The 13,428-nt window shown below is 40.6% G+C and overlaps 1 protein-coding gene across 6 annotated transcripts in view; it reads right to left on the bottom strand.

Annotated features, from left to right (window-relative positions):
* Positions 1-13,428, bottom strand: part of EHBP1 (EH domain binding protein 1) — a 733,557-nt gene that overhangs the window by 518,429 nt on the left and 201,700 nt on the right. The window lies entirely within an intron of this gene.

Here is a 13,428-nt window from a genome sequence, read left to right as displayed (position 1 = left end):
GGGTTGATTTACTAAAACTGGAGAGTGCAAAATCTGGTGCATCTCTACATAGAAACCAATCAATTTCCATTTTTTTTTTTTTTTTGTCAAAGCTTAATTGAACAAGTTAGACGCCAATTGGCTACCATGCACAGCAGCACACGATTTTGTAATCTCCAGTTTGAGTAAGTCAACCCCATTATTGACTATGCTCTGTGCATATGAACGCCTGTGTCACCCATTTCACAGAACCCGCCCTCTGGATTACAAAGGTGGTGAGAAGACTAGTTTCAGGAGGTGGAGTCAGTATAGGAAACATACCACATGTGACATCATCACTGCTTGCAGGCAGCAAGATGCCATGGGATATGCAGTCTTTTGATATTGAAAGCAAACCAAAGGAATTAGCAGAGGACAAACTGCAAAGCATGCAGGAAAACCAGAAATTCATATGCTGAATTGTCAAAAATAACTATGGTTTGTATTACCATTACAATGTTAATGTTATAAAATGAAAGTTTATACTGTGACTAAAGATTTCCTTCAAGGACCAACCTCTTTCAGTGGTTTATTGCTATGTCCCCACCTTCAGTTGTGACTGGGCATCACCACACAGGAATCAAGGGGAGATCTCCCCGATAAGGACAGGCATACATTTAAAAAAAAAAAAAATGGGTTATAACTCTTTTACGTTCAATCCAATATCTGAATATGTATTTGGTGGATTTGTGATTTATTAGTTTAAAGAAAAAGGTACATTCCCTGAATTATATTCAATGTATCCATTATCTTCAGTTACATGTCACATGTCCAGTATAATTACTCAGGAGAAAAAGGTTCTGCAACGTGAACACTTAACAGAACCTCAAACCAATAATAATAATGGTGCAGTGTAACATGTAACAATTCAAAAACTGTCCATAAATGTATCCATATCTCTATGCTCCAATAACCAGTGTGCTAAATCAATGTACTCCTATACCTGAATATCCCCATGCATGCACCACAACCCGTGTAAAAATGGACGCTCACCTCCTTATATGACCTCTCAGTAAGAATGAGGTCTAAAAGTGCTTAAGGCTGGGTTCACACAGAGAAGATCCGTTGGACGGACTCCGCTAGCTCAGCGGGGGAATTGCTCCGTTGACACCCACTGAGCAGGCAAATGACAGGTCCGTCTCTGCTCACTGTGCAGGGATGGACCTGTCAGAGCCCCTCTGTTCTCTATGGAGAGAGCGGATGAAAATGGACAGCCTGTCCACTGGACGGATGGGGAACATATCACCATTTGTCCGTTTTGAGCGGATCTTGTCGGATTGGATAGCAGGCGGGTGTCAGCGGAAACATCTCCGCTGACATCCGCCTGCCCATAGAAATCAATGGGTGGCATGCTCGGATCCGCCTGAAAAATGGACAGACGGATCCGAGCGGACCGATCATGGGAAAGGGGCTTTAAGGAGTCTCCAGCTGCGGTTTAGGACCCTCAATGACTCTGAATGGTATGGTATGCATGGTAAGTGGACGCTTAATGGTGAATATCTCGTGACTCTCTCCTCAAGATGTGATAGTGGCATATGTAAAGCATACAATAGAGGACAAATACTGCTCTTTGTATATACCCAATTTTAATATATAAAAGGAGTAGCATAAACACACTCACAAATAAATGTTCAAACAGTCCATTAAGAAACCTCAAAGGTATGGAAACATCACCATTCAATCAGGTATAGCATCATGTACGTGGCTTTGTCCTACACGAGTGTTTATATGCTCTCTTTTATATATGAAAACTGATTTTTTTTTTTTTTTTTTTTTTTTTTTTACAGAGAGCACTATATGTCCTCTATTTCATGCTTTACATATGCCACTATTGCATCTTAAGCCACGAGATATTCATCATTAGCGCTTTAAGGTATCGCCTGCTGGGGCTCAGGACCCTCAATGACTCGTGGTATGTGGACACATTCACACCTGAGCGTTTTATAGCTTGAAGTTACAAAACGCTGGAGGGGAAAAAAGCAATTATTCTCTATGGAGATGGTTCATATCTCCACTCCAAAACGCTTGAAGCCAGAAGCTCCAAAACGCCCAAAGCTCAAACAAGTTCTGAAACTTTTTTTTAGGCAGATTACAGGCGTCTTTCTGCTTTTCACATTAGTCACCTTTTGACCTGTACAAAATCGTAGCAAAAACGCGGCCAAAAACCCCATTCAGACCTGAGCGTAGCATTTTCAGGCAGAAAGTCGCACGATTTTACTGCCTGTAATCCACCTAAAAAAAAAGTTCCAGAACTTGTTCGAGCTTCAGGCATTTTGTAGCGGAGATGTGAACCATCTCCATAGAGAATAATAGATTCTTTTCCCCTCCAGTGTTTTGTAGCTTCAGGCTTCAAGCTACAAAACACTCATGTGTGAATGGGGCCTTAGTGTCCACGAGTCATTGAGGGTCCTGAGCCCCAGCAGGCAACACCTTAAAGCGCTATAATTAGACCTAATTTTTATGGAGCTATCATATGATGAGGTAAGAGTACATTGTGCATGTGGTATAGTGCATGCATAGGGATATTCAGGAGCACACTGATTTAGAACACTGGTTATGGTTGGGAAAAACATAGATCTATACTGTGACAAAAAAGTCCCCGAAGAAAAAAACATTTAAAAAAAATGGGCAGTTTTGATGAATTATTCTTTTTCTGCTGTTACTTTTCTATGTTTCATTGTTATTGGAGCATAGAGATATATATAAGTTTCTGAACAATTTTTGAATTGTTACATGTTGCGCTGCACCATTATTATTTGTTTATTAATGCAAGGTGAAATCCCTGTTTAGGTGTCACAGCAAGCAACTGGTTTTTGGGATCATCTTTATTATTATTTTCATTTCTTTTCCACTTGGTATGCACAGTGATTGTGCACATTGTTTTCACTTATTTATAGAACATCAAACCAGTCTCACAGGTCTGTCATTCATAAAAATTTTAATGTAGGGTGAAAAGTTTAGTCTGTATGTGGATGAGAACAGTTTGCCACTATGACACTCATCTTAGATGATCTAGGTCACATATATGAAAACACTCACCTCAGACGATCAAGGTTACACATGAACCAACTTCTGTCGCAGACTCTCATCTTAGATGATCTACTGCTCACCTACTGCCAGGAACACTCATTTTAGATAATCTAAGGTCACACATGGCCAACCTACCACTGGAGACTCTCATTCTACATGATCTAGGTTATGCACGCATGCCTCTAAAGTCAATTATTAGTTCCTTTAGCAATTTCTAGGTTATGCATGACCAACTTGCTACCAAAGAATTACAAGTTTCAGTCTACCCTCTCAACAGGTGCCCTTTTCGCCAGCAGAGGCACTTAGGCTGGCCCTGAATAGTCTTAATCAGTGATCTCCAAACTGCGGCCCTTTGCTTACTTTTATCGAGGACTTGGGGCATTATTACCCCGCCCCCCACCCCACTGTCACCAACAGTGGGGCATATTTTATTCCACTGACAATGGGGTACTAGTCCTCTCATTGACACCAACAATGGGGCACTATTCTTCTGATTGATATGAACGATGGGGCACTATTCCTCCTATTGATACCAATGACAGGGCACTTTTCTTTCTATTGATACCAATGACGGGGCACTAATCCTCCCATTGACACCAATGGTGGGGCACTAATCCTTCCATTGATACCAATGATGGGGCACTATTCCTTCTGTTAATACCAAAAATGGGACACTATACCTCCCACTAATACCAATGATGGAGCATTGTTCTTCCCACTGACACCAATGATGGGGCACGATTACTCCCATTAATATCAATGATGGGGCATTGTTAACTCTCACTGATGCTAAAACATTTTCTTCTCACACTAGCCACAGTCCGGCCCCCCTAAAGTCTGAAGAGCAGCAACTGGCCATTTATTTAGAAAGTTTAGAGACCCCTGGTTTAAATGGAAAGAAGACCTGGCCAACAGGATACTTTAATTAGGAAGGAGTTTAAACCAAGCCTGTTCTTTGCCTATGAATGCAACAGGTTTGTTTTAATGCTCACCATCCTCGGGATCACATATATACACGTTTTCTGCATTACGCCGCTGTCCCGTTCAGCACCCAGAAGTGAAAAAAATACGCTGTACTTCCTGGAATGGTGAAGAATATAATTTACTGTCGTCCTCTCATGTGACAATACTGATGCTTCATGACCGGTTGCACAGTATCACATGAGGCCAGGGCAAGGAGTCCTCAGCCCTGTGCAAGTTCTGGCTAGAGTGACTTGGAACTTTACAGTTTCATTTCCCTACTGCTGGCAGCTGAATAGAGCAGAGAGGGAGCAGAGCAAAGCAAAGGCGAGTATATGCTGCTGAAAGCAAGGAGCAATTAACAAAACTGTTGATTTAACCTGCATGGGCAAAGAGCAGGATTGCTCTAAGGCCCCATTCACACCTGAGCATTTTGTAGCTTGAAGCCTGAAGCTACAAAACGCTGGAGGGGGAAAAAAATCAATTATTCTCTTTGGAGATGGTTCACATCTCCACTCCAAAACGTTTGAAGCCAGAAGCTCAAACGAATTCTGGAACTTTTTTAGGCAGATTACAGGCGTTTTTTCTGCTTTTTACATCGGTGACCTTTTGACCTGTACAAAATTGTGTCAAAATCGCAGCAAACGCACAACTTTCAGGCTGAAAACACTTCGCTCAGGTGTGAATGGGGTCTAAGGTCAGATAAGGTGCATCGAAACTAGTTGCACAATAGAATCACAAAATATCAAGTAGAAAAAAATAAACACTGGTTGTTTTGTACATTATTTTACATCGTTTCACAGCTCAGAGTGTTCAATTTTCCAGTTCTCCAAACATGAGCTATGTAGAAATGTATACTGTACACACCACACCTTAATCAGTCAAATCTAAATGCCAGGAAAAAGTCACACCCAAGATGTTAATTTAGGAAAAAAAGTTTAACAAAGAATGGAGAAGTAATATACTCTAGTTTATAATTAAAATACTTTATAAAATAAGATCATAATATAGATAGATCAAGTCAGACAGCTGAATACACAAGTGAAACGCAAACTGAGGGAGACTCTCGCTGGTCATAATTTTTTGCAATGTACATAGTTAAGGGGTTCACTTATTACTGCTGTAATACATGGCTACACCGTGACAACCCTTTTCAGCACTTGCAGTTGTGCACCCTGTCTGTGTGAACAACATCACTTTGGCAGTGCCTTTCCAAGAGAGCGGTCAACATAATTTGTAATTGATGATTGCAGGTGGTGCCTTCCCTATGAATGATATAGGTAGACTTCTGGTGTCCACATGACATCATCATCATGCAGAATTCACAACAACATACATGTAGCAGCAAACTAGCCTATATAACAGGCTTCAAGATCTGTGTGATTGGATCAATTACAGCTGTCTTGGCTTCCTTTGATTCCAGCTTTGATATCTAGACAGTGGAGATCAACAATTTGGCACATTAGGAAGTGGGTGTCTAAACTCAACACACATTTTGAGGATGGTGGAACTAACTGCCAATCTACGGGACAGACACTCGAATTTCATGGAAATATGAAGCACTTGGAGAGGTAACTCTACCTACTCACTCCTTTAGCTCTATTTATTTTTATTTCATTTTTCTAACTACAGCACCAATGTTACTGAGCCCATTCCTGACCGGTCACCCTCCCTTTTTCCCTTTTTAATGGCAATGGCAGTTACCCTTATCAAGTAGTAGTCCAGCAGGACCCACTTATCTACACACACGTGACCCTATGTTATTTAAGGACTGGTTGTAAATGGTAAATCACATTGTATGGACTGTCCCTATATATACACACTATATTGTCAAAAGCATTGGGACACCTGCCTTTACACACACATGAACTTTAATGGCATCCCAGTCTTAGTCCGTACGGTTCAATATTGAGTTGACCCACCCTTTGCAGCTATAACAGCGTCAACACTTCTAGGAAGGCTGTCCACAAGGTTTAGGAGTGGGTCTATGGAAATGTTTGACCATTCTTCCAGAAGCGCATTTGTGAGGTCAGACACGGATGTTGGATATTGTGCCCCAGGAAGATGTCACGTGTGACGAAACATGTCAGGCGGAGCTACGCACTGACGCCATCATGCACCACATGACCGCAAAAGTGCGGGTGATTGCTTTCTCTTTGTCGGCAAATGATTTTATGCTATGTGCGCTCAGATTTTATACATTGTAAGTAGTCATTTGGCTTTCCTTTTCAATAAATATCATGTTAATAGTATTACACTATTGAAGCTTCTTTCCTTGTATGGTTCATCTCTTGTTCTTGGATGATTGGGACATTTCATTGTAAGGGGAGATTACAGTGAAGGATTCATCTACCATCCCAGTGCTTTAGTGGCTTGGTTCTTCACTACCCTGCAGAGGTTATTCTGCCTGCATGTTTGACCATTCTAGAGATAGGTGGTCCCGGCTATCTGGTAAGAGTCCTTGACTACAGTGTGTGGGTTGCCACAGAAAATTGCATCAAGTCACTTGGTGGTGCAACTTCAATTTTATGCTTGGACTTTTCACATCAACTACTAAAACTCACTTATATACAGAAGTGTATTTGTTCTTTTTGCACTTTAAATTGTTTTCACATATATTTAATGTGTCACAGTATGTTTATCATTTATGACTAGCACGATTTTATTTAGTTTACGGATGTTGGACGAGAAGGACGGGCTTGCAGTCTCCAATCTAACTCATCCCAAAGGTGTTCTATCAGGCTGAGGTCAAGACTGTGCAGGCCAGTCAAGTTCCTCCACCCCAGACTTGCTCGTCCATGTCTTTATGGACCTTGCTTAGTGCACTAGTGTGCAGTCATGTTGGAACAAGAAGGGGCCATCCCTGGACTGTTCCCACAAAGTTGGGAGCATGAAATGTCCAAAATGTCTTGGTATGCTGATGCCTTAAGAGTTCCCTTCACAGGAACTAAGGGGCCAAGCCCAACCTCTGAAAAACAACCCCACACCCAATCCCCCCTCCACCAGTGCACAAAGCAAGGTCCATAAAGACATGGATGAGCGAGTTTGGAGTGTGGGGGGTGTAAGAATTTGTCAGATTTTAATTTTTTGTGCTGTCCGTGTCCTGACTTTGGAGAGATCGTCCCATTTCCTGTACCTATGGCCATATAGGAAGTGAGGGGGAGGGAAGTTACCCAAGAGAGGCAGAAATGTCAAGAACAAAAAAAAAAGAAGGATTGCCCTTCTTCCATTGAATCTGAAAAAAATATGTTTTGGATGGAGGCTTAAAGCAGTAACAGACTCAGGCAACCTTATAATTTAGGCAGTGTAAGGCAAGTCCATTGTGAATTATATGGCCCTTGTAGTAGGCATGGTGCAGCTGCTCTTGCACCTAGGCCCATTTCTTCAGTCCTTCCACAATGCTGTGTGACTGCAAGATGGCTACCAGAACAGTGGAAGTACAAGCTATTACTCTTCAGCTGTTCCTGTTCCTGGATCCAAACCCACTGGCGATGCCATCAATGTAACAATACAATCAGAGTGGACAGAATATGCCTAGGATGTAGAACTCCTGGCTTGTGTGAGGCTAGAAGAACAGTGTGCCAAAGCACTGACAGTTGACAGTTCTAATCAGGAATTATAAGCTCAAGGTACATATTTTACTGGGTGCTTTGTCACATTAATCTGCTCTAATGAACCCTCACTAAAGAGCCAACCTTTATAAGTATAGGTCTGCTTTAAGAAAAGTTATGGTTCAGGTCTGAAATTAAGTCATTTGAAAAAAGCAATTAACATAAACAATAGGTTACACAAGGCTGCCGGTTCACAGACTCACTTGAAATATCGGAGAGAGGCGTTAATCAACACTCTTAGATGACAGCTCAATTATCTTTGAAGAAGACATGTCATAACCCGCAATACCTTATGTCTGAGGTGATGCTTGCAATCAGTGTCTTGCAGGCAGGTTTAAGGAACAACATGTGCAACTAACTTATGTCACAGGAAACCTCCAATTAAATAATAAAATGTCCTTGAAAGCTCGACCAGTCTCCTGGACTAATATAGCCACATGGCTTACACAACCTGAAGGAGTCTGCCACTGGTGCATTGCTTCTCAAATGTGGTCCTTAGTGTCCACCAGCAGATAGATAAATATGAATATAATAAAATGTGATTTTTACTTTTGTGTTTGTATTTTACAAACCATTTCCAAAAAAAAACTAAACGGTTCGCTAAAGCTGACCATATGCGGTTAAAAAACCGTTCCAAAAAGCATTTGATACGCTCGATAGTTCAACTTTCAAAACGTTAGTGGGCTAATTTTGATTCTGGAAATGCAAATTTTTATGCCAAAAAAAAACCCCAACATGTCAGATTTTTTGCGCTGAATCAAACATATTTCGAAACAGGAGTAGTGGAATCAATCAAAACCAGTTTGAACAAATCTATAGCATGCCAAAATGTAACCCTGGACCGTGTAATTGAGAGGCAAAAAATCTACTGTTTATGTGGTTATCAATTGATAATATTTTTCTAAAAGAAAAATTTGCGCTAAGTGTACAAATCTTGTGAGTAAAATTAGAAATATAAACCTGTGAAGAGGTATCCTGCAGCTGGACGCTATAACCCTGATAGGGGGCACCACTAAGCATGTATACAAAAAGCGCAGCGCTGGATATAAATAAACATTAAAAAAATACTGTGCTAAGTACAAACAAACACTAAGAATAAAGATAAATAAGAAAAATGAAAAATAATAAACTGTGCACAATAATTCACTTAAATATTGTCCGTGGGTGTTCCCAATATAGTGAAAACTAACTGAAATGTGAATAAAACGTGCTTGTTCATTTATATGGTGTCCATAGAGACATGTGGGAAAATCGCTTGGATATATGACTTCCACCGCTGTTGAACCCCTCACCACATAGAGATTAAAGGCTTACCAGACAGCCCTTAAAGAAAGGCATGAAACGACCTCCACTCTAGATGTTATCCCTTTTGTGGATGGGTCCTGTTCGGAAGAGCTAGGTGGATAAACTCAGATTGTCATGGCTCTCCTCCATGGATGAGTGGTGACGGGTTCAACAGCGGTGGAAGTCATATATCCAAGCGATTTTCCCACATGTCTCTATGGACACCATATAAATGAACAAGCACGTTTTATTCACATTTCAGTTAGTTTTCACTATATTGGGAACACCCACGGACAATATTTAAGTGAATTATTGTGCACAGTTTATTATTTTTCATTTTTCTTATTTATCTTTATTCTTAGTGTTTGTTTGTACTTAGCACAGTATTTTTTTAATGTTTATTTATATCCAGCATTGCGCTTTTTGTATACATCAATTGATAATATGTTGATAATTGGGCAACATCTATTGATACAACGATGGCATTATCGCATGCATGTTCGACAGATCTTCAGAAATCCAACCATTTTTTTCAAATGATTTTCTGACCATGTATAGCCAGCTTTAGATAGGTCATACAGTAGTTCTATTAGATGCTTAAACAGCAGATGCCACACTAAATTGATTGTAAATATGATCAAATTAACAAAAATAATATAAAACTGTAATAACCACAGAGCCTGAAGATCTGTCATGACAGACCTTTCCATAGTCAAGGTTAACAACAAATTTATTGCCAAAAAAGCTAAAATTCAGTCATGGTAGCCAGTAGGGCCTTAGTTATAGCTGTGACATAGGCCAAACTGGGCAAAATGCATTAAAGTTTTTGCCATGTAATGTTGTAGCGCCTAAAACAGGAAATTTCTAAATTATGGGTTCACTCCAATCTACTGTACTTTGGAGTCTTCCTTAACCTTTATAGGAGTCCTTCTACCAAGCAAACTACCCAAAACTTTTCAGTCCTAAATATTCCTTGCTGATGTCCTGGGAGAAACATAATATATATTGTAGCTTGAGAGGGTTGCGGCTGTCAAGATGTCCGCTTGCCTAAGTTCTTATATTACTCCAGAGTCGTTTACTGGTTGTTATTCCTGCCTTCGTGCTTTGGGCACTCCAAACACAAATGCTTCACTTTGTCTGGAGGGGTACCAATCCATGGGAATAGAGATCAGTATTATACAGAAGAAAATTACAAGTAGAAGTTTTTTTTTTTTTTTTTAAAAACCTCATAGAGTGTACCAGGCTTTAGGCTTCAAACACTTCCAGAAATACTACCATGTATTTAATGTAGTCCAAGTGGACCCAGGGCAATCTGATAGAGGCATTCCTTTGTTGGTCTCCCTGGAAGCCTATCTCCGAAATCCCACTGCCATCAAAAACATCTTACGGGTGTCTCCTGAATACCACACCCATAGGAGGTTTCACCATTGTCTGCGTGCCTTCTTGGGTCTTTCACTCTTTTTACCAGTACAGAAAATGAAAGCAAATCTGATATTTTACAAGATGAGGGGAAATCTTTTATTGGGAATACCTGCCCCTAAGGGATTAATGATTTTGGGGAACTTTTCTCTTACTTTATGTTACATCTGTGGATTAGGAAGAAACCACAATGAATTGAACAATTCTATACAAGAAAAGATATTTCATTCCAAAATTTCACCATAACAGCCAACAGTCACCTTATACATATTGTTTTCAATCATTGTTTCACGCAGCCCTAAATTTCTATTGGTATCAGAATCTGCTAAAGGTCTGGAACTTCATCTTGTGAAAATTAAGACTAACTGTGGTCTATAGCTGAAGCACTATCCTTTTAGTGCAGCCCTACCTGCCCGCATTGGAAGTGGGGCAAAGAGTACACAATGCAAAATATGTGAGAAGAGACTGCAGTCCTACTCATGGACTATGTAACAAATGTAATTAATCTGGATTTCGCAAATGTTGGTTAAGGCATATGGTATGGTATTTGGAATTTAAAATAACTGCAATATAAATGCTATCTAAGCCAACACAGGCAGTACATTTCCCTTGTAGGCATTTTAAGAATTTGTAATGAATACAAGTCACTTTACAGATCACAAACTGTTTTTTGAGATCAAAAGGTATGTGACATGTCAAAGCCAGGCTTGTGCATATAGGCTACCATCTATTTTATTGTGTGAAGCCCACCGACTCGCATTATAGCGATTGTACTCCAGCAATACAGCCTGGGTGTCCTGTGTTTCACCACTGCATTAAGACAGACACCCTACAGACATCAAAGCGTCATCCAGAAAGATTAGAAATCACTTTTACTTGTAATGTTAGGAAAGTGACAATATGGGAATCCAATTTTCTTCAACAGCCTTTGAATGTTCCCACAATGCGTGATCTTTGTGAAGAAATGGAACATAAACAAAGGGCTTCCCACCTCTAACCCATTAAAGAAAGCCAGAGTGTGAATGGTGCAAAATAATACACCAGACATCTCCCTCACTTACTTCTACACAACCAATTCAAGCTTACAGAAAGAGCCTTCAAGGGGGCACTTGGGAGGTTTAGAAGAGTGTTTGCATTATTAGTTCAGTTACTCATTTCCTTTGGGATGAATTCATCGGGAGTGGTGCCATGCTGGAAGGAGGTAGAAGCTCTTCAATGAGTACACATAAAGACAGGTTGGATACACAGGATTCATGTAAAGAGATGAGAGAGCAATCTACTGAAGTCCTCATTACTATTCTATACATCATACCTCAATATCCAACTTTCTCACCAGATTGAATAACAGAGGCTTCATTCAGTCAACCCAAAACGATATCTAATTTTTGGCAGATACTGGAGAATTAAATCATCTGATAGTTTATTATGCTTCTCGGGCATTAGTGAGATTTCTGCACTTGCTCCTGGGTCTCCCAACTAAATGCGCCCATCATGGCTGCATCTGGTTTGAAGAATGTAACGGGAGGCATTCTTGTCTATATTCCCGTCGTACACATTCCTGGATCACTAGGCTCATCTGTAGCGGGTGCTGTAGCGACTACGTGCCCAAAGAAGAGGTCCAGCGCGCCTCCGAAGCATTGCACTTGTTGTTCGTTTGTGATGTGAACTTTCTGCAATAAAAGCTCTGGACTGCATTTGAAGATCAATGGTGTGCTGGTGAGTATGTGCATTCATCTGTAATATGAAGCACTGTAACATACTTAAGTGCAGTAGCAAGACACTCAAAGTTTCCAGGTGCACAGGTCCCGGTTATATTTATTTTATACTATAAAGAAGCATAACAGGAGGTGTTTGAAACATGCAAAGGTAGCAAGGACACCCAAAGCTCCCAGGTGCGAACAGAGTTGGGAATTACATCTCGCTGTTTGAGTATCAAAAATAGGCAAGAGCCAATTCAGCTCACCAGGCGTAACTCCACCCACATTTGGATGGAGTTACTCTTTAATGCAATATTAGCATGAGAGTAAACCCTTGCTGATAATTTTCAGTTGCAACACATTGATTTCAACATACAGTATCTCACAAAAGTGAGTTTACCCCTCACATTTTTGTTAATATTTTATTATATAATTTTCATGTGACAACACAGAAGAAATGACACTTTGCTACAATGTAAAGTAGTGAATGTACAGCTTGTATAACAGTGTAAATTTGCTGTCCCCTCAAAAAAAAACTCAACACACAGCCATTCATGTCTAAACTGCTGGCAACAAAAGTGAGTACACCCCTACGTGAAAACGTCCAAATTGGGCCCAAAGTGTCAATATTTGTGTGGCCACCATTATTTTCCAGCACTGCCTTAACCCTCTTGGGCATGGAGTTCATCAGAGCTTCACAGGTTGTCACTGGAGTCCTCTTCCACTACTCTATGATGACATCACGGAGCCAGTGGATGTTGGAGACCTTGCGCTCCTCCACCTTCCCTTTGAGGATGCCCCACAGATGCTCAATAAGGTTTAGGTCTTGAGACATGCTTGGCCAGTCCATCACCTTTACCCTCAGCTTCTTTAGCAAGGCAGTGGTTATCTTGGAGGTGTGTTTGGGGCTGTTATGTTGGAATACTGACCTGTGGCCCAGTCTCTGAAGGGAGGGGATCATGCTCTGCTTCAGTATGTCACAGTACATGTTGGCATACATGGTTCCCTCAATGAACTGTAGCTCCCCAGTGCCGGCAGAACTCATGCAGCCCCAGACCATGACACTCCCACCACCATGCTTGACTGTAGGCAGGACACACTTTTTACTCCTCACCTGGTTGCCACCACACACGCTAGACACCATCTGAACCAAATACTTAGGGGTGTACTCACTTTCACTTAGGGGTGTACTCACTTTCGTTGCCAGCGGTTTAGATATTAATGGCTGTGTGTTGAGTTATTTTGAGAGGACAGCAAATTTACACTGTTATACAAGCTGTACACTCACTACTTTACATTGTAGCAAAGTGTCATTTCTTCAGTGTTGTCACATGAAAAGATATAATAAAATATTTACAAAAATGTGAGGGGTGTACTCACTTTTGTGAGATACTGTATTTAACATTATA

Source organism: Aquarana catesbeiana, linkage group LG04, assembly GCF_042186555.1.
Source record: "Aquarana catesbeiana isolate 2022-GZ linkage group LG04, ASM4218655v1, whole genome shotgun sequence".
Taxonomy (NCBI): domain Eukaryota; kingdom Metazoa; phylum Chordata; class Amphibia; order Anura; family Ranidae; genus Aquarana; species Aquarana catesbeiana.
The sequence above is the reverse complement of the archived record's forward strand: the minus strand, read 5'-3'. Positions and strand labels throughout refer to the sequence as shown.